This window comes from Lonchura striata, chromosome 10 (assembly GCF_050655825.1).
Source record: "Lonchura striata isolate lonStrDom1 chromosome 10, ASM5065582v1, whole genome shotgun sequence".
NCBI lineage: Eukaryota > Metazoa > Chordata > Aves > Passeriformes > Estrildidae > Lonchura > Lonchura striata.
The window spans coordinates 9,349,336-9,371,396 of NC_140712.1; the positions used below are offsets into that span (position 1 = coordinate 9,349,336).

Sequence of the window (22,061 nt, forward strand, 5' to 3'; positions counted from 1 at the left end):
CAAGTCGTTTCCTGCTTCCTTTTTCTCTGCTTTTGTTTTGGTGGGTTTTTTTTTTTTGGTTGGCTTTTTTTTTTTTGTTGTTGTTCCTTTTCTTTTTTTTGTCCCCTTTAATTTTGGCTTACGTGGCTGGATCCACAGAGGATTAGGGATCACGCACTAATTCAAAAGAAAGGGTTGTGCATCTGTATGCTGGATATAGTTGACTCAGGTAAAATGATGGGACAAAAGTGGTCTAGAATAGTTAATCAACAGTAAAATAGGAAGTGATGAAGCAGTCTTTCTTCCTACATTGTAACTTGAAGGTTGTTATAGAACATTTCATGCTTTAAACCAGTACTGAGTGGCACAAATTAGTGGTGATGGTCAGTAAAATCCAGGAATATGCCAAATTTTTGTGGGTTTTTGGGTTGTTGCTGGTTTGGTTTTCTTATCTATTTGAATCTCATGTAGCAGTGTATATTTACCCAGACTTGTACAGAAGGTGGCACAGTTAGTATCTAAGTGGTATTCATGCTGCTCAGACTAGACAGATGCTGCAGCTCAATTGGAGGGTGGAGAGGAAATAGAGTTTACCAATCCACAGTTGCCCAAATGTGGGTTTTGTGTATATCTTTTTCAAAATTATGATTTTCTCTCTTCTTTGTGCTTTGATCCACTCTGAAGCCACTTCCTGTGAATTATTCTTTCTTTAATGGACAGTAGCCCTACTAAAACACTGTTGCAGCTGCTGGCTCAGCCTCCCCAGTGTGCAGCACACTTATAAGCAAAGTTATGAGCCTGGTAATCTGTATTCTACCTTGGTCCTGTCCTCGGGTGACTGGAGGCTTAAGGAGAGCCTGTCTGTGTCTGTACCTGTTGCCAGTGGGCATTCAACAGCTGGAAGGGCTCTGCAGCTGCTCCAGCCTGTGAATGAGACATGCTTGCCCCATCAGTGCTGAAGGAGGGGCAAGTTCTCTTACTGTTGACTGCTGTGTGTTTCTTCTTGAGTCAGTTTATTGCAGTTTGAAGGTTTGGGGGTGTTTTTTGTCTTTTGTCCTAACTCTGTCTTGCTGTGTTTGACTTCAGTGCCAGCTTCCAAGGCATATGAGACTATCCCTCAGTCTCATGCCCACAGTTCAAAGATGTAATTCTTGGTGGCTGTGTTCCAAACAGTCCTTGAGCAGTGATTGGGTGCTACTCATCTATTACAGCTGTGTCTGCTTAGAGGGAGGGGAAGGCTGTCGGGAATTAATAAGAGTTTGCATAGTAATACACATTTATGTGTCATTGCAACATACAAGTAACGTTATGTTATTGTTTTATACTCTGAAGGCCAGTCATGCCAGCAGCCTCCTGTCCAGAGATGTCAGTGGCCCCGAGGGTGCTGCCAGGACAGTGTGTGTTGTGATGTGGCTCCATCACCCTTGCTCAATAGCTGGGATGTTTCTGGCATTGCACTGGCTGCTCACTGGCTGCTGGACTCCTGTCCATGTGGGACCGTGGGTCTTGGAGCCACACCTAAGGGTATTTATTCTGATCATCAGTAGCTTGTCAGTTGGATTATTGATTAGTTTATACTTCATTTACACTATCACAGCCAAGATGATTGCAGTTTTTTGCCTTGAAGCCTCCTGTGTCCTTGGTATTTCTCCAGTTCCTTTGAAAACCTTTCTCCTTTATTTTATCTGTGATCAAAACTTTGCTCATCCCTCATCTAGAATGTGTCTCTTCCTCTGGAGCATATGCTTGTCTAAGCTGCAGCAGTTGTTGCTTGCCTGTGCAGCTCAGAAGCGCCCCAGGATGCTCCCCAAAGGCTGCTGCACTTCAAAGGAGAAGCTGCAGGCTGAGAGCAGCCAGAAAACAGGAGCTCGCGGGCCTCAGAGCCCCAAAGGTGCCTCTTGGCATGGATGTAAGAGGAAAAGCTCCTTTCAAGGAGCAGCTTTGGAGTTTCCTTCTGTAGGGGAGCACTGGGCACTTCAGAGACAAGGCAGCAAGCCAGGATCCTCTATGCTGATTGTGAAGATCTTCCCAGAAGCTAGAGCAGCTGTGTGGGGAACTCCTGTGTGAATCAAAGCACCGAGGGGGAGCGTGGTGGGGAGGAGAATTGTTTCCCTGGTGGAGAGGTGAGAACATGGTCTGTTCAGCTGTGGGTAAGTTCTCAGCCCCCAAGTTATGGCTGTCTTGTACCAATCTAAAGTCCACTGTTATGTGTTTGGATGGTGGTAGGTGTCAGCTCTCCAAAATAGAAGACCCTACTTTATTTGCAAGACAGAAGGGAAAAAATGGTTTCCATACTTATGTAAACTTTGCGTTTTCTGAATGATCTCAGACTTTGGAGATAACATCCTTTTGGAGCCTAACTTACCCAGCACCTTTTAAGGACAAGTTTTCCAGTGGAGTTATATAACTTTAAAAATAGGCCCAAGGACAGGAGGTTCTGTTACATTTGACATCAGTGGAATTGGTGTATTTTGCAAATGGTAATGAACACATGAATTGTATGTGACTTCTGAATGTTCAGTTTCTTCATGATCCAGACACAAGAGCTGTGATGGACCTGTAGGAATGTCTGTCAAAAATCACCATAAATATTATTGAGTCTGCAGCCTAGAGCAAATCCTGAGAATGCTTCTGTCTAACTGGCCCAGGGAGGTGTGCCTGGATTTCTTGCTGCCCTGTCAATATAATGCCCTGGGGCATTCAGGGCATAGACTGCAGATGGACATAGGATATGCTTTATTCATGGTCAAAAGTTACTAGTGGATCCTGAAGAGGACCTGCTCTGGGTACAAAGTCAAGGCAGCCAATCACTTGCTGCTTCATTATCTTGAAAAACCTTGAGCTGGGGTCAAAATTGAAATAATGAGCCAGACTGATGAAGGTGAATGGGTTTGCAGGTGACAAGAGTGGACACATGCTGGTAACCATCTGCTGGGATCCCTTGCAGGTAGCTGTGGAAGTGCACATTCATGTTTAGGCTGTGAATGCCACATGTGTGATTTACTTTATGTGCATATGCTGTCCAACTAAATACTTGCATGGATATTAAAGCTATTTAAGTGATATTTGTCCTATATGCTCTTTGGGAAGAGACTGATTATCCATTATATAATTTTTTTCTGAAAAATAGAATGCCTCTCTTATTGAGTGTTTGTACACAAAAATGTGGAGATTGAGCAGTTCTGTCCTGTGCATGTAAAGTTTGTATGCATTTGCCAAGTAGAATTTTGTTTAACTTGGTTGTCATTAATGGTCAGAGATGCCGTGGCATTGCTACTTCAGAAGTCAATTAAACATAAAACAATGTAACAGGAATATTAAAGAGTACTGAATGCTGGAGAATAGATGTGGCACAGGACGGGGCACAGAATTGCTGTGTACTTAGCGTGTATAATGCAGCTTGCTCAATTTGTTCCTGGCTATTCATAGGAGAGTACATTTTCTCTTTTTAATTGCACAAGATGACAAGACCTTTTAATTAAGGTGGCATCTATAGTATTCATATACTGCAAAACCCACAAATGACTAAAACTTAATAGCATCATAAAAACTATGGTTAAAGCTTTTACCAACACTGCCATCACAGCAAAGGGTCTTAAATCAACTACATCAGCAGTGAACTTATGCCTACACTGAGCCTACTGACTCAGAGAGCAGGAACTGATTTCTTTTCATGCAGAAAGAGTGTCTTTGTGGGGTTTTTTATGGCTGTAGTAAACTGGTAAATGGCCCTTTTGTCTCATCATGTGTACCTGCCCTCCCATGTCTAATTTCTGCAACCTCTGAAATATTCTGTGTCCAGTCCGAAGATGCTTATGAGGGAAAAAGAGAAAACTTGTCTTCTTCACTCAAAAGTTTCCTGCAGGCTTCAGTGGGACAGAAGGGCAGGGAATGAGGATTTTGCATATGGAGGATGTGGAGAATCGGGCAGACAGTGCTGGATCCACAGGAACAGAGCAGGGAAGCCTTGGTGCTGCCCAGCTTTGATACTGACACAAGGTCTCACTCACAGAACCACATCCTCCAGCTCAGGGATCACAGGATTGCAGCAGGGTCACTGCTGCAACACGGGGTGTTAGTCATTTATGAGCAAAGCCCTGGCAAGGATTTATGCACGGGCAGATTATTTTCTTCTTACCCTTTTCCTTATAATGACAGCCTTCCATTTGTTGGGCTGGTGTTTGTGGGGGATGGACCTTCCCCATAGGATGCTATCCTGTGGCATCCCAGGAACCTCTAGAGGTGCATCCTACTGCAGAGCTGGGTGAGGTACATGACAGCTGAACAGTGGCAGTTTTTGCCTTGGTAACACTGGTAAAAGTGGGAATGGTTCTTGGTCACTTTTGTAAGGGATTAGGCTTTTTTCTTTTTTATTCTGCAGAGTGTAAAGGAATATTCTGCAGATGCTGGAGGTACATTCTTCATTTTTGGCAAGAGCATTCTGAGTTTCTCATCGACTTTGTGTGTGTGTAACAGTTACTGCAGGGAGCTTTTGTAGGCATTTCTTTCCTCACAGAATTAGAAATGTAACAGTTTGGTTTTAATCATAATGTCCTGATGCTCAGAGTTCCTTGAGCACACCTTCTATCGACTGAGAAATAAACCAGTTTGTATAATCCAACATTTCCCTTGGGATTGGTTCAGAAAGCAACATGACTTTTACTTTATTGCTAAAAATACTGTGTTGTTTACCAGATGACTATTTAAATAATTTAAGGATGCTATTCTAAAGAGAGACCTTGTTATAGCGAAAAGTGCTTTATCATGAGAACCTCTAGCAAAGGAGAGTAGGACAGAGCAAACAGGCAGAGAAAAAGGGACCTTGGGATGTATTAACATATAACAACACTAAAATTAATTTACTTAATCCTGTCTGGTCTGATATTAGGGAATTATGTAAATCAAGTGTATTTTCTCTATGGTCAGGTTTAGAGTGAGGATTATTAATTTGTGGGTGTGGAATCAGTCATTTGGGGATTGCTCTCTGCAAAGCTTTGTGACCACTGGGGTTGTTCAGTGGCCAGAATCCTGGACTCTTCAATTCTCTTTATATCCCCAGTTCAGCCCCAAGGGCCCTGAGCAGCAGGAGTCAATCAGCTGAGTAGGCTGAAGAGTCTACAGAGCCAGTCTTCCCAGTGTCATGTTCTAGACTGTCATGTTTGGTGTGGATTTCATGGCATATGAAAAGCTGTGTATCCTTCTCTTCAGCCCTTCATCCCAACCATCCACCTTCTGTTCTGTGTCCTGTTACCTGGGAAGGGGCAAGGCCTTTCTTCAGCCCATGGCTGGTTCATCCAGCAAAGGGGCTGGAGCTGGGACCACTGTCATGTTCTGACAGAAGTTTATGTACCTCTAAAAAGTCAAGAGATCAAAAGTAATGTAAAGCTGCTAAAGCCTATTTTATTTGAGTCCTAAGTCACTAAAGGAACTTGAATTGGGCTTATCCAGTTCATCTGCTCAATGACTGGCAAACACATGCTTAAATTTAATCCTGAAGATTAAAACCTTTGGAAAATACTGGCCTAAATGGAGTTTTTAAATGTCCTTTGTGCATTGTTGTAGGCACACAGTTTGTGGTAATTGGGAGTGGGGCTGCAGCCCAGCCTCATCCCCAGTGGGTGCAGCTGTGAGCAGCAGGTGAGCAGCACTGACAGCAATGAGCCATGGAGTGCCCAGGGGCACTGACCAATCCCAAAGGGAACAGAGGGCACACAGGTGTGATGCATGAACGTGAGGAGCGTGAAAGGTTGGGCTGAAGAACAAGGAGAGCAGGTACTTGCAGCCTTCTGCAGTGATATGGTGTTGCTCTGTATGGGAGAATGCTTAAAGCCTGCTGAAATTGTATGGGGATACTCTGTGTATTGTGGCTGTCTGAACTCTGATATTTGCTGTGACACATTTGCACATTGCTTAGGAGCTTCCTTTTTCTGCAGTAAGAGAAAAGTAATAAAAATACAGTGAGAAACAGAAGTTTGGCTGTAACTGTACAGATCTAAGAACTGTGGTAGACAAGATTTGTAGGCGGGGGTTGTGACTTAATTGGACTCTGTGGTATCAATGGAAAATCTAGCTAAATTTTTAGTCCCACGATAATTTTTAGTCCCACAATAATTCCCCTGTGAATTATGTGTTCTTTTTATATTTATGTACTCAGCACATTAGCATGTCAACACTTGGAAAATAATATTGCTCATGTTACATTAGCTTTGGAAAGTTGTCATGTCGTGGAAGAGTCAGTTTGTCTAAAGCAGTCCTGTGCTGAGTGGTCCAAAGAGTTTGAAAACATGAGAAAATTATATTGGTTTCTAATATTCCAGCTGACCTTGAGTGTTTTAAGCAATGAAACTTGTCACCCTAATGGTGCTTTTAGACTTGTCAATATTTGTGGGTGTAGTCAGACTTGGTGTATGTCTGGTCCCATTCAGGATCCAGTGAGGCTCCCTGGGTGATTTGTGGCTTGGCTTCTGTGGAGGTTTTGCACTGGTATAAACAGGGTTTAGTTGTGTTCAGTGCTCTCAAACACTGTGGTAGCAGAGAGCTCTGCTGACTGTCACCCTTTATTGAAGAGAGCTGGGAACAAGGCAGCTGGGGTGAGGAAAAAGGTGCTTGGGATGAATTCCCTGACTGTCTGACTCATGGAGCTTGGAGTTCAGCCTCAAGGCACATTTCAAGGGGAGTTTGTGCTGGGGCCAGGTCTGCCAGCACTGCTACGTGCAGCACTGCTGACCTCACTGGAAGCTCTTGCACAGAGGAGTCTCTAAGGCCTGGCAGTTTGTGGCACAGAGCGTGGCTCAAGGACCCGTGTGCATGTTCTGTGCTCTGGCTGTGTTTCAGTGAATGTGCTGCAGATCTAGACCCTGACCCTGCTCTGCAGATTCCATAGGAACACAGCACGTTGAACCTTTATTTATGGGAATTTTGTGAGCCACCTTTATGCAGCAGTTGTAATAGGCATGTTTTACAAAAAAATAAGAGAGCATATTTAGAGGTTTGCTGGTTTGTTTTGGGCTTTTTAAAATGATTACTGCAGATGTTACTGTTTTGAGACAGTTGCTTAATAGAAAGAGAAGAAGGAATGAAATAGGAGTGTTCAGTAAAGACAACACCCTCTGAAGATTAAAGTATTAGCAGTACACAAGTCCTTAAATTACAACAGTATTTAAAGGAGGGGAAAAAAGTTAAATTTGTGCATTTCCCTTTCCTAAAGAGCTGATATAGATCTAAATAGAAAAATAATTTTCAGATATTTCCTGTGGAGTTATAATGAAGCAAAGAATGTGATCAAAGGAAAACTGAAAATACGGGTTGCTTCTGATGCTCAGTCCATATCTTCAAATTCAGATGATTGGACAGAACCTGTCAAAGACTCAGTTTTAATTATCAGTTTTAATTACCTGCTTCTGATCACAGCCTGTGGAAACAAGGAACTGAAAGTGATGTGTAGTGTGACCCTGTACACTGGTATTCAAGTTCTTAACCTCCGTGACCATGGAAATTTCTCTCTTCTGTCCTGATGTCTGCTCTTCTGTCCCTCTCACTGCCTGTCAGGGACACTATAAGGGACAGCAGAGTGAACAACCAGCTCTGCACATGGCACAGGGAGGGAGCCAGGGGGTAGGGAAAATACCCAAAGGAAATCTGATCTCAGGGTGGGACCTCGAGGCATCCCTGGCATCAGGGAGTGAGTGGAGCCATGGTGTGTGTTCAGCACTGGGAAGAGCCCAAAAGCTCCAGCGAGGCTGCTCTGGGATCAGCCTGGAAACCAGAGACTTGTCACAGATGGGCTTCTTTGAGCTGCTTTGCTGTGGGGAAACCTTTTGCATTCCAGGACACAGGATCACCTGCTACCTATGCCAGAATCCTGATGATGATGAAACTGGCAGCACTGAAAAATATCTCTTGTATAACTCCTATGCAGCTACTTAACAATTTTTTAAATTATTATTTTTTATTTTAGAGAAAGGGTCACCTTAAACTTGGTGAACTTTCGCAGCCTGAACAGGGGGACCGTGTGGAGAGCAATGTCTCTGGGGATGTACTTTTCAGTGAGTAAGTTCACTTGAGGCAGGAGTCTCAGGTAGATTTGATTGCATTTACAAATACAAAATCTGTCAACAGTAAAGACACCATCACTGTTTAATCTTCCACTAGAGGGGAAAAAAAAGAAAATCAAAATACTTTTTTCTTTCCCAGAATAGCTATCTGGCAGAAAACTTGAAAAATGTGAATCCCCTTCCTTGATACCAAGTCACTTTGTTGATGAACAGTGCTCCCAGCAAAAACTGGGAACGATACCAGACAAAGGATGCCCAGCATCATTATCTGCATTATATATCAATAGTTGTGCTTCCTTGCTTATGAAGTGTATAACCTTGTGTGTCCTTAAAGTGTAAAAACAAAACACCCACCACCCTAAGGACACCTGGGACTGCACTTCTAAGAAGCCAAGAGAAAGAAAAAGATTTTATTAAAATATTATGAATTATTGTTAACATATATTTACATAATTTAATTCATCTCAGGAAACATCTAAAAGAATGAAATTTTATACATGTATGGTCATGAAGCCATTCTTTAATGTCATCATTTTCCTCTACAACCCATCAGTACAGTGGATCCATATTTGAGGGGATTTACTTATTTTATCTAGTAACAAGACAATTTATGGGGCTGTTATCTCTTAGATGGGATACTCTCCTGGCTTAGCCTAATCCTGAACTAGAGAGACAGTGCCTCTTAAAGATCCTGGTTTTTTTGAGTGAACAGTCCAAAATGCTCCAGCTTTTGGGCTAAGCAAACTGGGCCAATAGTGTTACTTGAAAATGATTGCTGTTAGTAACTGACATTTAAGGCTTTGATATTTCTGTTAAATGCTTTTCTTATTTTCTTGGGAGTGCTTAACTTGTAATTAATTTTATTAGGTTAAATGTCATTAGGAAAGAAAGTTCAAGCATCTTTAGGCTTCTTGTATATAGAAGCAGTTTCTGTTAAAGACCTTGTCTTTCAAATCTGTTCCTCTTTTAGTCTAAAACAGCTTTGTAGTATTTTTGCAATTAATGGTTACCAATTCAATAAGGACTTCTGGCATTCTTGGTCAGTTGTTCACACAATCATAGTTTTAAATAGAAAACTGTTCAGGATCTGATTATACTGATGGAAGTGAAAAGGGAAACAAGACTGAGGAAAGCAATCTGGTGTTAATAGTCTCTGCTAGAAAAATGAACTTCTTGCAGAACCCATTATTAGAAGTAAAACCTTAGTGAATGCTGGGGCATTCAGAAGGCAGACAGACACCATTAGGGACACCAGCCTTCTGTGTGCTCTGTAAAAGTGATGAGGCTTCTGGGAAAATGTCTGTATTTAATCACAGAATAATCTTACTTGCAAAACCATGTGTATAAACAAAATCTTCTGGTTTATACCAAAAATAGGGATAATTGTGTGGCTGCCAAACAAATCTGCTTGACAGCGTGTCCATTAAAAGGGCATTATGCTGGTGAGGGAATTCACTGAGGGATCCTGGAAATTGTTTGTCAGGAAGCTGAGCACTATTGAGATGACCAGATGCCTGTGAATCACAGGTGCATTATTTCCATTGCTTGTGGTTTTAATCTCTGCATTTTGAAATCTAGGAACTCCTGCATCTCCTGACCATTTCTGCTGTTTTGCCATCTCTATTTCCCCCTCTGTCAGCAGTTGGCTACCAGACAAGCTTTAGATGAATAGCATTCACCTTACTTCAGAGTTGTTTTATGATGCTGGTTAGATGAAATAGTTCCAGCAGATACTCTCAATAAGCAAAGGCCTGTACTCTCTGCAGTTCATTGAACCCATATGGATGAGAACAGCTGCAGAGATGGGTTTGCTACCTGAGGCCAATGTTTGTGTTGCCAACCGCGACTCCAGCTTGCTGACCCTTGTATAATTCATTGCAGTTGAGGAAATGTTGCTCACACTATTCCACTTTGTGATGAATGGCATTACTTAAAACTGATAGTCTTGTAAAGCAGTGGTGACTTCCCATGTCTGACAGATGTGAACAAAGAATACAGTCAATAAATATTGCTATGTTCTAAAGGAAGATTCACTGCTCACAGTTGAGGGGGGGGAATTTCAGTGCAAAGAGAAAACAGGTGGAAAAGAGGCTGGTATACAATTACAATTTAGAGGTTATACTTAAGGATGGATCTTTGTGGGGATTTGTGTATTGCAGGTCTCTGAATCATCCAGGTGTGGTGTTGCAGGCACATATTTCAATCTAGCATCATGGAGCAGTTACTGCTTCACTGACCCTCTTACAGGAGCCAGGCAAATCATTTCAGTGACCTTGCTGAGCTTAGACTTCCATGGAATTTGCCCAGAAAGGGAAGGATGCCTCAGGAAGGCCATATCTGGTTAATAACATTTTCTACTTAGTACTATTGCTTTCGGGAATGTTTTTCATCCAGATGTTTCCTGGTACATTTTTATTGACTTTTTTTTTTTTTCTTTAACTGAGGTTGAGCGTTTTCTTGTTCATGTAAAAGAGCACCTGACCTCCTAACCAGTGTCTCTGGACTCTGTGGGAAATCCTTGTAGGCTTTGCTGTTGGCCTCTGCAGGCAGCAGCCCTAGGTTCTGATGAGACAGAGATTAGAGCCAGCTGATTGTATGGGTGGCAAGAAGAACAAAAAGGCCTTCTTTGAAAGGTCAGGAATATCCATGGTTAGCCATTAAGAAAAGGAAAAGAGGAACTGAGAAGAGAGACACACAAGTGTTTTAGCAGGTTTCTGTGAGACTTGGGCAGAAGTTATAATGGTCTGAAAGATGAGAATGGAGCCTGGGAAGGTGGAGTTAGGCAGATCTCTGAGTGGTTTGGAGGTACCACAAGGGGAACAGGATGTGGGTTTCAATAAGGAACAAACTGAGGTGAGTGGTGGAAATGGTGGGAAGGGAACAGATTCCTTTAATGTGAACCCTTCTTTCACAGAGCTGGTGCTCCTATGCTTTTAAGGTATATGAGCAAAAATAATATCACTGATTGTATTCAGTAAGAATATACAAGGCACAAAATCACCTGGTATTTGCCCACATTCACTTTGTGATGGGTGTGCAATTGTTTCAGTCTTCTGCCTAATTTCTTGCCACTTCATGGAGTATGAGGATAAATAAGGTAGTGTTTCTATAAAATGTCATGGACTGCCCAATTCAAAGTCCTTTTGAAGCTGAGGTATGGATTAATATTTGTTTTCTATTATTTTGTGGTGTTAATGGTGCATCAGCTGCAATACTGTGGATATTTCCCTAGAAATATTTAATTATCATTTTATTAATGAGGGAAAATAATTTTTCTCCAAGGCTCCAATTAAAAAACTACAAAAATCTTTGCTAAAAGGCTGTTAAGAAGGTGCCTGAAGTCCATGGAGTGAAATAAGAAGAGAAATTTAAGTATCTGTACAGGTAGTGGCTGAAATAAGATAAAACCCAGTTAATAATCTACAGTTCTTCATCCTCAGTCACTAAAGCTTGCTACAGCACAGAGATCAGACCATAGAAATGTGTGCAATAATGTTAAAAATGAGTGATGCTCATCTTACATGCAATAGAAGGAAAGGCAAAGGCCTCTCACCCAGAGGCTGAGCACCACAGCAGTGTGACCCTCTGCACCCAGTTCTGAGGCTGTGCTGTTCCTCAGCCCTGGGTAGGCCAGCAGGGATGCTCCTGAAGTTCCAGGTCTAATTGAAGCAGCTCTGACAAAGTAGATGTGTGCACAGAAGGTGTGTTTGCAGTTAGGCTGAGAAAAGGATTTTTGCTTTGCTTTGTTGTCACTAATGTTACATCTACTGAAATCAAAGCTTCAGCACTGAAATGCAGTCATAGTGATTTCTGCAGTTCTCTCTTCTTTACAAGGTGGTGTGTAGTCACAAGGGGCCGAATTAGAGATGTCAAGGCAGCTTTTCTGGGCTTAACTTTTCAATTAAGCTGCTTTAAAAGATTTCCCAATTAAAATGCAAGTAAATAAGCCACAATAAAAAGTAAAATAATGTGAAACTAAATTTATATTCATTTAGACAGTAGCAATTCCTTTAAATGTGTTGTATAGATCTGCACACCTCAAGTTTTCAGGCTAGCAAAACAATGGTTGTCTTTAATATTCCATGTGAACCGGCCAACACAGTGGGAGGATAAACTTTATTATTATTACTGTCTTGGGGTTTCACAGTTGTTTGTGGCAAAGGAACACACAGCTGAGGATTCCTGAGCTGACCTGAAGGTGCTGTGCAGAGGTGTTCTCCAAGGATGCCCAGCTAGTAGTGTTGTGCCTCTGGATTTTCTTGCCTGTGTCACCACTTTGATTGTCTTCCCCAAGGTGACCTTTTAATTTTTCTTTGTTTTCTGGTACTGGCAGCCTATTTAGAATTCCTGCACAATAACTCTGGAAGCAATCTGGAAATCTTGGTCATTTTCCAGAGCATGCAATGGGCGTGAGGCTGAACAGGACTTCACCTGCCTTTGGTACCCTCACTAAGAGAGTGTAATTGAGACACAGCAAACCCTTCCTCCCGTGGGCACTGAGCCCAGAGGAGGGAGGGAAGGCAGAGGCGACAAAGAGGAGTGAGTGGGAGAGTGGGAATGCTCGGGGAGGTGAATTGGTGGCACCAGGAGTTTCTCTGTCTTCCTCCCTCTCCCCAAACAAGCTGCGGGCCCTGCTGCCTTTACTGCGGCCGCGCTGGGGCAGCGGTGGAGCCTCAGGTCCCGCCTGGGCCGGGAGCGGCGGTTTCTCCCTGCTTGGTGGGCCAGGGCTACGTCCTGCTGCAGCACCGGCTGCTGCAGCTCCTCTGGTGGTGATGGGAAGCCCGTGTTGGGAGCTCCAGGATTTCCAGCGAGCTGCCAAACTGCCTTTGCAGAGCCAGCAAGAAAGGGGAAGCCATCGTGCTCCTCTTTATCTCCCTGCCAAAACTGAATGGGATTTCATGAGACAAAGGAAGGGCACTTCACCACCTGCCGGGCTGCTTATCAAAGGCCTTCTACACACAATGGAGGTGTGAGAACTTCTCAAAAGTGAGGTCACAGATGTCCTCTAAAACTGAAACTATTGAGCAATCGAGGTAGAAAATCCATTTACCGGATTCCCTGGAAATATGCACTTGAGGGTATATAAATGCGTATATAGGTGTGAACAAGTGTCTCTGTACCTAGATATAATGTCCACAGATCGACTGATGTAACATCAAAGGGCACAGCCCCTCACCATGCCTATCTAGACAGAAGCAACAGCAGAAATGGATGTGAAAACCAGACCAACATAATGCCTTTAAGATGACTGAAAATCTTCTATTTATATCTTGCATTTTGCACTTCACTTCCTCTGTCTGTTTTGTCTTTTGTCATTTTGTCATGTCTCTATTCAGATGCCGAAATCCTTAGGGAAGGCTGCATTTTCATGGCAGTGTGACACAGTGCACTTTTGCAAGTTTATGACTACTATGAGAAATAAATATTCAGTGCAATGGCATTTGCATGATTGAAGCTTCTGTTACCAGTGATACCCATCACCAAACAGAAAGAATTCCTTGGATCCTGGATGTGCTTTCACAAGTCTTAGAAATGCACCCACAGAACCTGTGGGGAGGACCTTACTCTTCCCTTAGAAAATCAGAGGGGACCCTTGAGGGACACACCTCTGTTTGTGTGTATACAGACCTGACACCTCAACTGAGTCATATTTTACACATGTCTCTGTATTTAACTTCTTTCTTGTATTGAAGTGCATTTCAAGTGTAGTATTCATAATTTGGGAACTGTATTCAGTAACGTGGTTCTAGTGGTTATTCTTGGTATGTGATGCTGAAACAAAGGAGATCAAGTGCAGACACTGATTTTACTTCATAATAACAGATAGAGACTAATTGATTTCTATGTTGCAAAGCAATACAGTTGCACAGGTCTGTGTAACAAAACATGACCTGGGACAGTGTATCTGGAGCACTGTATGTAACACCAAGGCAGGACTCTGTCAGTAGCCATAAGAAACTATTTTCATTTGGAAATATAAAATCATACCTGACACCTAGCGGAGGTGTCGCTGTGGCTGGAGCTGAGCAAAGGAATGCCTTTTAATATAAAATAATAAAACTTAATTTCAAGTGCAGTCTTTTTTGAGTAGACCAATAAAATTACATATCTTGCTGTCAATGCTGATAGAATATCTGTGTAAATGTCAGTGGATCACTGAGTGTCACTTATAACCATTCTTAGATCACTATTCAGTGACATTTAGGATTTGTTTTTTGGTGAATCTTAAAAACAGCAGGAAGAGAAATAGTCCCTACAGATAATTGCTAGATCATCTGGTATTCCTGGGATGGAAACAACTTTCAAATGTTACTGATAGTTTCTGGCCTTGTTGATTATTTGTTGAATTGGTTGAAATGGCAATTTTTGTCATAACCTTTCTAATATTTTGGCTTTTTCCACAGACAAAAGACAAATATTTTCATTTTTTTTTTGGCAGAGGAGCTGCCAAAGTAGCCTGAGAACAGCTGGTGGAATATTGTCCTTGACATTAGGTAAACCAGGCACATGGCCAAATTCCTTCTGTAGGCTTCAGTCAAGAGTTAAGGACAAGATTCAAGTGGAAGCTCTGTGAATGTAATGTCCTAATCATTAAATAATTCTCAGAAGGAGCTACCAAAGAAAAGTGAGGGAAGCTATCAGTGTTTTGCCCCTAGTTAGTGTTAGTGTTATGCACTGTTTAGGGATGCCAGGAGCATCCTATGGCGTAAGTCTCAGCCCAAGTTTAGAATTTCACAAGAGTGGAGTGGTGCAGTGCAGTAAGCAGGGAAGGGCACCTGCTGGGAGCTGTGTGGCACCAGCATGGCCCTCAGGGAGTGGGATTCCTCCCACCTAAAAAGCAGAGTTGCCTCTGCAAAACAACAAAAAAAAGCCTTGTTCTGACCTGTGTTCTGTTTCACGTGTTGAGAAGGCTGTACCCGATGTGGGGAGTTCCCAATCTGTGTCTATTTGTCATTAAAATGTAGGAATGGCCTCATACAGGGGCGTGCAAAGGATGGAATCATTGTGGTTTAAGCAGTAGCTAATAGCTGAGAATAATCCAAGCAAGTGAGGTTAGGGGAAAGGTATTGATTTTGTGTCATACAAATGTAGGTAGAACATCTAAGCATTAAATAATGTTCCCAGGGCACTTCTCAGTCTGACTGGCTGAAAGAGGAGAGCACAACTTATTTAATGATCTGTAGAACACAGCGTCCTTGAGGTCAATAATGTGTACTTAACCTTTAGGTTTTCCATGTTGTCTGCTTGTCCAGTTGGTTTATGAAGTGTATGCTAACATGGCTGGGGATTTAAGGCAGTGATAACTTGATCTCTCAAACATTCACTGCTGTTGCATGTGGATGTTGGACAAATCCATTGTGAATTCTGCTGAGCTTTCCCTGGCACTGCCTGCAGCAACTGCTGCTGCTCAGTCACAGTCTTGTGTTCTGAATGCAAGTCAATAGTGTTTATAATGTGAATGCTAAGATTGCTATCTTAACCCAGTTTTACTTTGCCTCCAAGATTTAAAATGAAAATAACCTCTTCTAGCCTTCAGCTTTTATCAAGATTCCTGTGCTTATTTGGTGGCACAAATAATGATTAATTAATTTTAAAGAGGAAATCTGATAAGAAATAAAGGCAGAACTTCAGTTGGCAGCAAGCATACCTCATTTAAAAAGAGAGTAAACATTTTTACAAAGTGATCCTTATTAGACACTAAAATATAATGCCACAATTTTGTAGAGTTTTACTTCTCTGGGAAAGCTTTAGAGCATTCTTACAGGACAGCCACAGTTAAAATATTGAGCTGGTAGTCAACAGGCTGCAAGTTCTCTTTCCAGCTCTGCAAGAAGGTTCTGTGTGTGTGGCAGAAACTCAGTCTGTGATTCCGCAGCTGACAGTCACCTCCACTTGCACAGAACTGCTGTATTGTTTGGGAAATGCCAGAGTTCTTGGCTAGCTTAGGGCTCATCAGTGACATGGAACTACAAATTGCACATGTGCGTTTGCTTCTGAAGTAAATTAAAAATGATCATTTTGTATTTCCAACAAAATGTCTTATCTTCCTAGCTCCAAATGGTGGGGCAGAACAGGAAGTAATGACAATGTTATCAAAATTCATCCTGATATCTAAAATATTCTATACAAGCATTGTGTTCCCCTCATTTCTTAATTGGAGCATTGTGTCCCTGGGTTGCTTTCTGAAAGGTTTGGATCAAAGTAATTAAAATTTTAAGGGTATTTCAGAACACAGATCAAATTAATATGATCTCATTTTTCTATTAATTTTCATTTTTATTTTCTTCATATTTGTGAGTCATCTAATATTTATGTTTATTAGACTGACTATTAGATCTTTTTTCAAACAAAATCTGCAGTGCAATCTGAGTGTTTGATAACTTGCTGGAAATGAGATTACGATCCTATGAAAACTTTTGCCTGAAGCAATGAGTGTTTCCATATGAGTAGTTCTATCGATTTAGTCTTGTATAGAAACATATGAAGGATAGGATCTGCAAAGTTATATTGTATGTACATGATGCCGAGTCTTTCAGGGGGATTTCTCTCACAGGAAGACAATACTTTTCCTCAGTGACCTTTCCCCCTGTTACTGTATAATTAAATGAGAAAGTAAATAATGTTATTATTTCTGAGCATGGACACAGTGCACACAGTAACAAATCAGATTCAAAGAATAGCTGATGAGGGGATTTGTGGAGATCCTTGATGCAAAGTTTTAAGTGCAGTACAACCAGATACCTACTCTAAATTGGCTGCCACTGTAATTAAAAGTATAAATGTTTCAAGCTGAATACATCCTATTAGTAAGATTTTAGGAAACAAAAATTTAATTTATTCACATTCGATATGGTCTGTAAATGCCACCATTATATGCTTTCCTCTGGCCTTTGATTAGCTATGGATTAATAAAACTTTTATACCTTCTTTGTCAGCCTCATTTTGAACTCTGTTTTTGCATACTGCTACTATTAAATAAATGAATTAGTGTCCAGAAATGTGTCATGCATATTACCTAGCAGCAGGAAGCATAATACAGTGGTCAGCTCCCCAGGAGCATTATAAATCCTAACACGCTCGGTAACCTGCTCATGTGGACCTATTAAAAGCTTGATGATTTAGTGAAGCAGTATTTGTGCTTAACAATGGAATTTTAGTTAATTCAAAACAAAGTAAATCATTTCCAATTACAGTATTTGAATATTCACAGTAGCTATATAAGGATGTGCAATGCTGCCAAGAAAAAAAAAAAGGCATTATAAAGGTTGACTGGAGTTTAGTGTTTCGAGTGGTTGTGGTACCTCAGCATCAAATGAACACCACTGTTTGTAAAACATATTTATTTGACATAGCTGCTTCACTGGAGAGACTATGAAGCTATAGTTTAGAATGGGCAAAACTTCCCAGCGACCGTGAAGACTTCAGTGACCAAAAAGGCTCCTGGGGGTGAGGCAGCAGCAGGAACAGCAGAGCCACCCAGCCGAGGGAGCGTTCAAATGGAGCAGGGTTGTCAGCAGAGCTTTGGGATCAATTCAGTGGCACCTTTTTTTATCTGTGCCTACACACACCTCAGCAGGGCTTGCAGGGATCTAAAGCTGCAGCTCTTGGGGGAAGTGGGTGAGAGCATCTGCCAAATTATACTGGGACTGTGTTGCAGAAGATGAGGGATTGAGGGAAGGCTCAAATGCCATGAAATGTCTTTGCAGCTTCTCTCACATGTAGCCAATGTGCTGTGCATGTGTGTGCAGACACTCAGATGTGTGGAAGATTGGCTGTTCCTTTTGAAGACAGGTCAATGTTTTCCAAACCTGTGTTTTCAACCCAGGTTTAGAATTGTGGCTATGCCTTAAAATGCTGATATGGTTCAAGAAAGGCACTGGTTTATGTTTATGAAAGCATAATTTCCTAATGCAAGTAGAATACAGCCAAATAATCATCACATGAAAGCATAGAACTGCATGAAGAGGACTTATTAACTCTTTCTCTGCCCAGCTGACTTGCACTGTATGGTGCAGACAGAAGGTGGGGGAATAGGTGAAGTGCCAGTCTCCAGGCAGATTTTATATCTTCATTAATTCTCATTACTTTTAAGAAATTTATTCTGACAACGTTTTCCTTTATGGGTGACATTTGCTATCTTCAGGTATATAAACCTGTTGCTGTTAATTTGGATTGCATTATTCCTACAAGTGTCTCTCTGATTCTTGCAATTTTCAGGCCTCAATTCCATTAATAATCTTAAAAATATCAGTATTTGCTCCTTGTGGCTTATTGGTCTCAGCATAATGACTTCTGTTTGAAGATGATGGCAGTCATGTGATATCACCTACTTATTAAAAAGTCCTGAGGAGAGAGGCTCGGGAATAGATTTGTCATTAAAACCAATGCGTTCTATGAAGTCTGAAATACAAAGTATCACCAGTATCCTCAGAAGCTTTCTTAGTTCATTGTGGCTGTTACAGTACGGGATACAGCCACGTGCTGCAGAGCAAATTAACAAGCCTAGAGCTGCAGAAACAGACCCGTGGAAGATGATACATGATTTAGAGGGATAAATTTGGACAATAAAACATGACTATAAGGATCTTATAGATTATAAAAAATGAGGTGATGATCACTCGTTTAAAAACCTGTTTATATGCCATGGAAAAGTTCTGTGCAGGTTCCTACTATGTTGTCTCAGAGGTAAGGACTGCCACCTGATGGGAAGGCTGCTCAAGGGGCTGCTGATTGTATTTGCAGGTAATTGTCAGCATTTGTGAAAATTGCTGTGGGGATGTGACCTCACAGGCATTCAGCAGAATGAGGTGGTCTTAATTAGCATTCAAAACCATAAGGAAAGGGAGGAACAGGGTAACCAGTACCATCATGGTGAGGGGAAATCTCTGTTGTGACTCCAACAAGAATTGCTCTCTGTGTGTAGCTCTATTTTTCCTTTTTAAGGGTTATATTTATGGACCAGTCTTAATCAGTTCTTAGCATTCATGATCAGTAACATAAGTTGATGTGAATGTTAAAATTCAAGTAAGTTTTAAAGTTTCCATTGAGACTTGTTTGCTTCTTCAAAACAGGAAATTACCTGGCCTGAAAGAAACCTGCTGAAGATTATGCAGGATGCTTTGCAGGAATATGTATGATCCTTTTTCATTTTAATGAAACTTTACTAACATATGGCTGAAGGAAACAAACACAAATAGGTTCAACCTGGCCAAAAGCATTAAATCAAATATAGCAAGTGTACTCATTATCCATTCATTGTTGTTTCAGAGTTACTCTTGATTGCCTAAGAAATCTTAGAAATTAGAAAATCCCTCAGTTGGGGCAAAACATGAATAACACATATAAATAAGAACACAGACTGTATTTCAAGCCCTTAATTTCTTATTTGTGTGAGAGCAAAGCTAAAAGAACTTGCTATACAAATAAAATCAAGTAAATTGCAGTTTAGTTAAAATACGGTTGATGTGGTCAGGATTTTGGAGCCCAAGTTCAGTGATAAAGTTCAATGATAAAGGCTCTTAGGGTTTCTAACTACTAAAGCAACAACTTTGTCTCTACATAGTACATGTTATTAAGTCAATATTAAGTTTGTTCTACTAAACTGATTTTTTAAAGAATATTGATGACAGCACTAGCAGTATTTATTCTGGACTATATATCTTGAATCCACATGCCTCCAGGCATATGCAGAACCTTTCCATAGAAAGCATAAAACTGAGAGCGGGAATCTGGTCTAAACATTATCTCATATATTCTGGCAACTTTGACAGAACTGTGGAGATCCTCCCAAAATGCCAGTGCAGAGATCCTGCCCTGGTGATTGTGGGGATGGGACTCTGAAATGAAATAGATTCCCGTCATCTAAACTTTTAGAAGTGTTCTTTTTATAGGTATGCAAAAGCTAAAATATTTTTTAAAGTCTCATAAGCTAATAAAGCTGTCCTACCTGCAGGGTTCTTTGATGTAAGATCACTGTGGACTCTGAAGTTCTTGTCCAGCCCCTTCATCAAACAGCTCTGGGAGCACCTTTCACTTCTCAAAAACAGGAAATGTGCTGGATCTTCAGCAGGAATTGGCTTTAGAAACTCTGGAAATTTCCCAGTGTTCATAGTCATATGACATCTTTCAACAGGATATGAAGGGACAAATTGGAGTTTATTTGTAGAACTAGTTAATTAGTTGTTTATATATGGCAAAAAAGCTATTAAGCTTTAATTCTGCTTTGCATTTGGTTAAACCCAGTGATGCACATTTCTACACCCACTTGTGTAGAATTTGTGTGGTTTTTATCTCTGACTTGTGTTTAAGAAAATGGGAGCTGTCCACACTTTGAGTTTGTTTAAATCTACTTTTCACAGAATGTATAGACATATTTTTTTTTTTCCTCTTCTGCATACCTTCTGTCTACGTAGGTATGTCTTTGTGCATGTGGATGGGCCGTTTGTTCCCAATAGTGCAAGGAACATCTGTAAAAAGGACATACCTCACTGACAGTGGCAGCGTGCCAGGAATATGCCCCAACTCCTGCTCTCAAGGACACAAGTTTGTGCCACAGCTCAGACACAGTGTGCAGGGCAGGAAAATGTAACCCCACTTTAATGCACATTTACAAGATCCCTGCTCTCCAGTGTGGTGTAATGAGTACCCCATGTGCAGTTTGTATCACTGTTAAAGCAGCACTGGTGGAAACACCAAAAGAAATGAACATGTTAAAATATTGTGATCTGTCCCACAGCGTACTGTTCTTCAAGGGCTTGGTGATTAGAGGTTTTGTTTTCGTGCAGCAAATGTTACTTACTCACAGAGAAGCCCTGCAGAGAGACTGAGGGACTTACACAGGCTGTGTTTGCTCAGGGGATGGGGCTGGGCTGGGCAGGGCTATTTCTTCCATGAAGAGACCCATCACTGAGGGGGTTTGGGAACCTCTTCAGGTTTTGTGCCATGGCTCTGCTTTTGATTATGTGCATAAATAGGTGTTCTGCAGAGTGGCTGACTTAGTTCAGTCAGTTCGATTGATAATTAGAAATGACGAATACGAGATCAGTGCAAATCATGAGGATAAAAACACTGGGACTATGAACCCCCTCAGTGGTAACCACACATGTACAAACCAGAATTCAGTCTAAACCAATTTCTTGGTTTAGACCTTGTGGGTTTCCAGTGCCTTTCCAGGGTGGAATGTGGGCTGAGCAGTGTTGCAGGCTGGCTTCTGCTCCTGTCCAGAACTGGATGAATGCTTTTCTAAAGTTTGAAGGCCTCCAATGAGATGCTCTTGGATTTGTTGTTGCTGGTATTTTCCCCCCTAATCAAAGAAACAAAAAATTAAATACTTCAAAGAAAGCATTTGATGTGAATTTGCAGGTATTTTGTGAGAAATTAAAATTGTAGTGAACAGAAACTTGTTTTAATGGATGAATTTTTTTCCTTAAATATATCTTTTGTCAGGTGCATTCCATTTCATACAGCAATGAGACCTGAAAAAAAATGGTAATTGGGTTTTTGTATGTTTTTTCTTTCCTTCTTCCCTCTTTCCTTTTCCTCCTCTGAAAGTGCAATGTCTCTGCAGTTAGGAAAATAGACTGCTGTCAGGAGATAATTTATCAGACGGTGGAGGTGTTCTGGTTTGAAAACAAAACCAGTGAGAGACTCCAAGTTAGAAATACAATTTATTGGGAAAAGGGAAAAAGACAAAAATACATGCAATGACAGAAAAGGAAGACCACTGACAAAGTCAGAATACAACCTGACACCCCTCTGGCCAGCGTGCTGGTAGCAGTCCAAACTGGAGTGGCTGCAGGCCTCTTGGAGTGGCAGATGCGGTTGCTGTGTCTGCTCAGAACCCTGTGGAAAGGCTGCTCCTCTGTCTAGGAGCTCTGGAGAGTGTTATCTCTGAGTCATTGATGGGCCCGTTAACAGGAGATAAGGAAAACTGCCCAGAGGCAACTGCTACTCGGATGGGAATAGGAAACATCTTGGTGCTTCAGTGTTGGATAGGAGGAAATCCTGAAGTGTTTGAGGATAGTGGTT

General features: G+C 41.4%; 1 long non-coding RNA gene across 1 annotated transcript in view; it reads right to left on the reverse strand.

Moving 5' to 3' along the window:
• Positions 1-4,036: 4,036 nt before the first annotated feature.
• Positions 4,037-22,061, reverse strand: part of LOC110483912 (uncharacterized) — a 94,998-nt gene continuing 76,973 nt past the window's right edge. The window contains exon 3 of the long non-coding RNA XR_014957585.1: positions 4,037-21,336. This is a non-coding gene — a long non-coding RNA (uncharacterized LOC110483912). The remainder of the gene's footprint in view (positions 21,337-22,061) is intronic.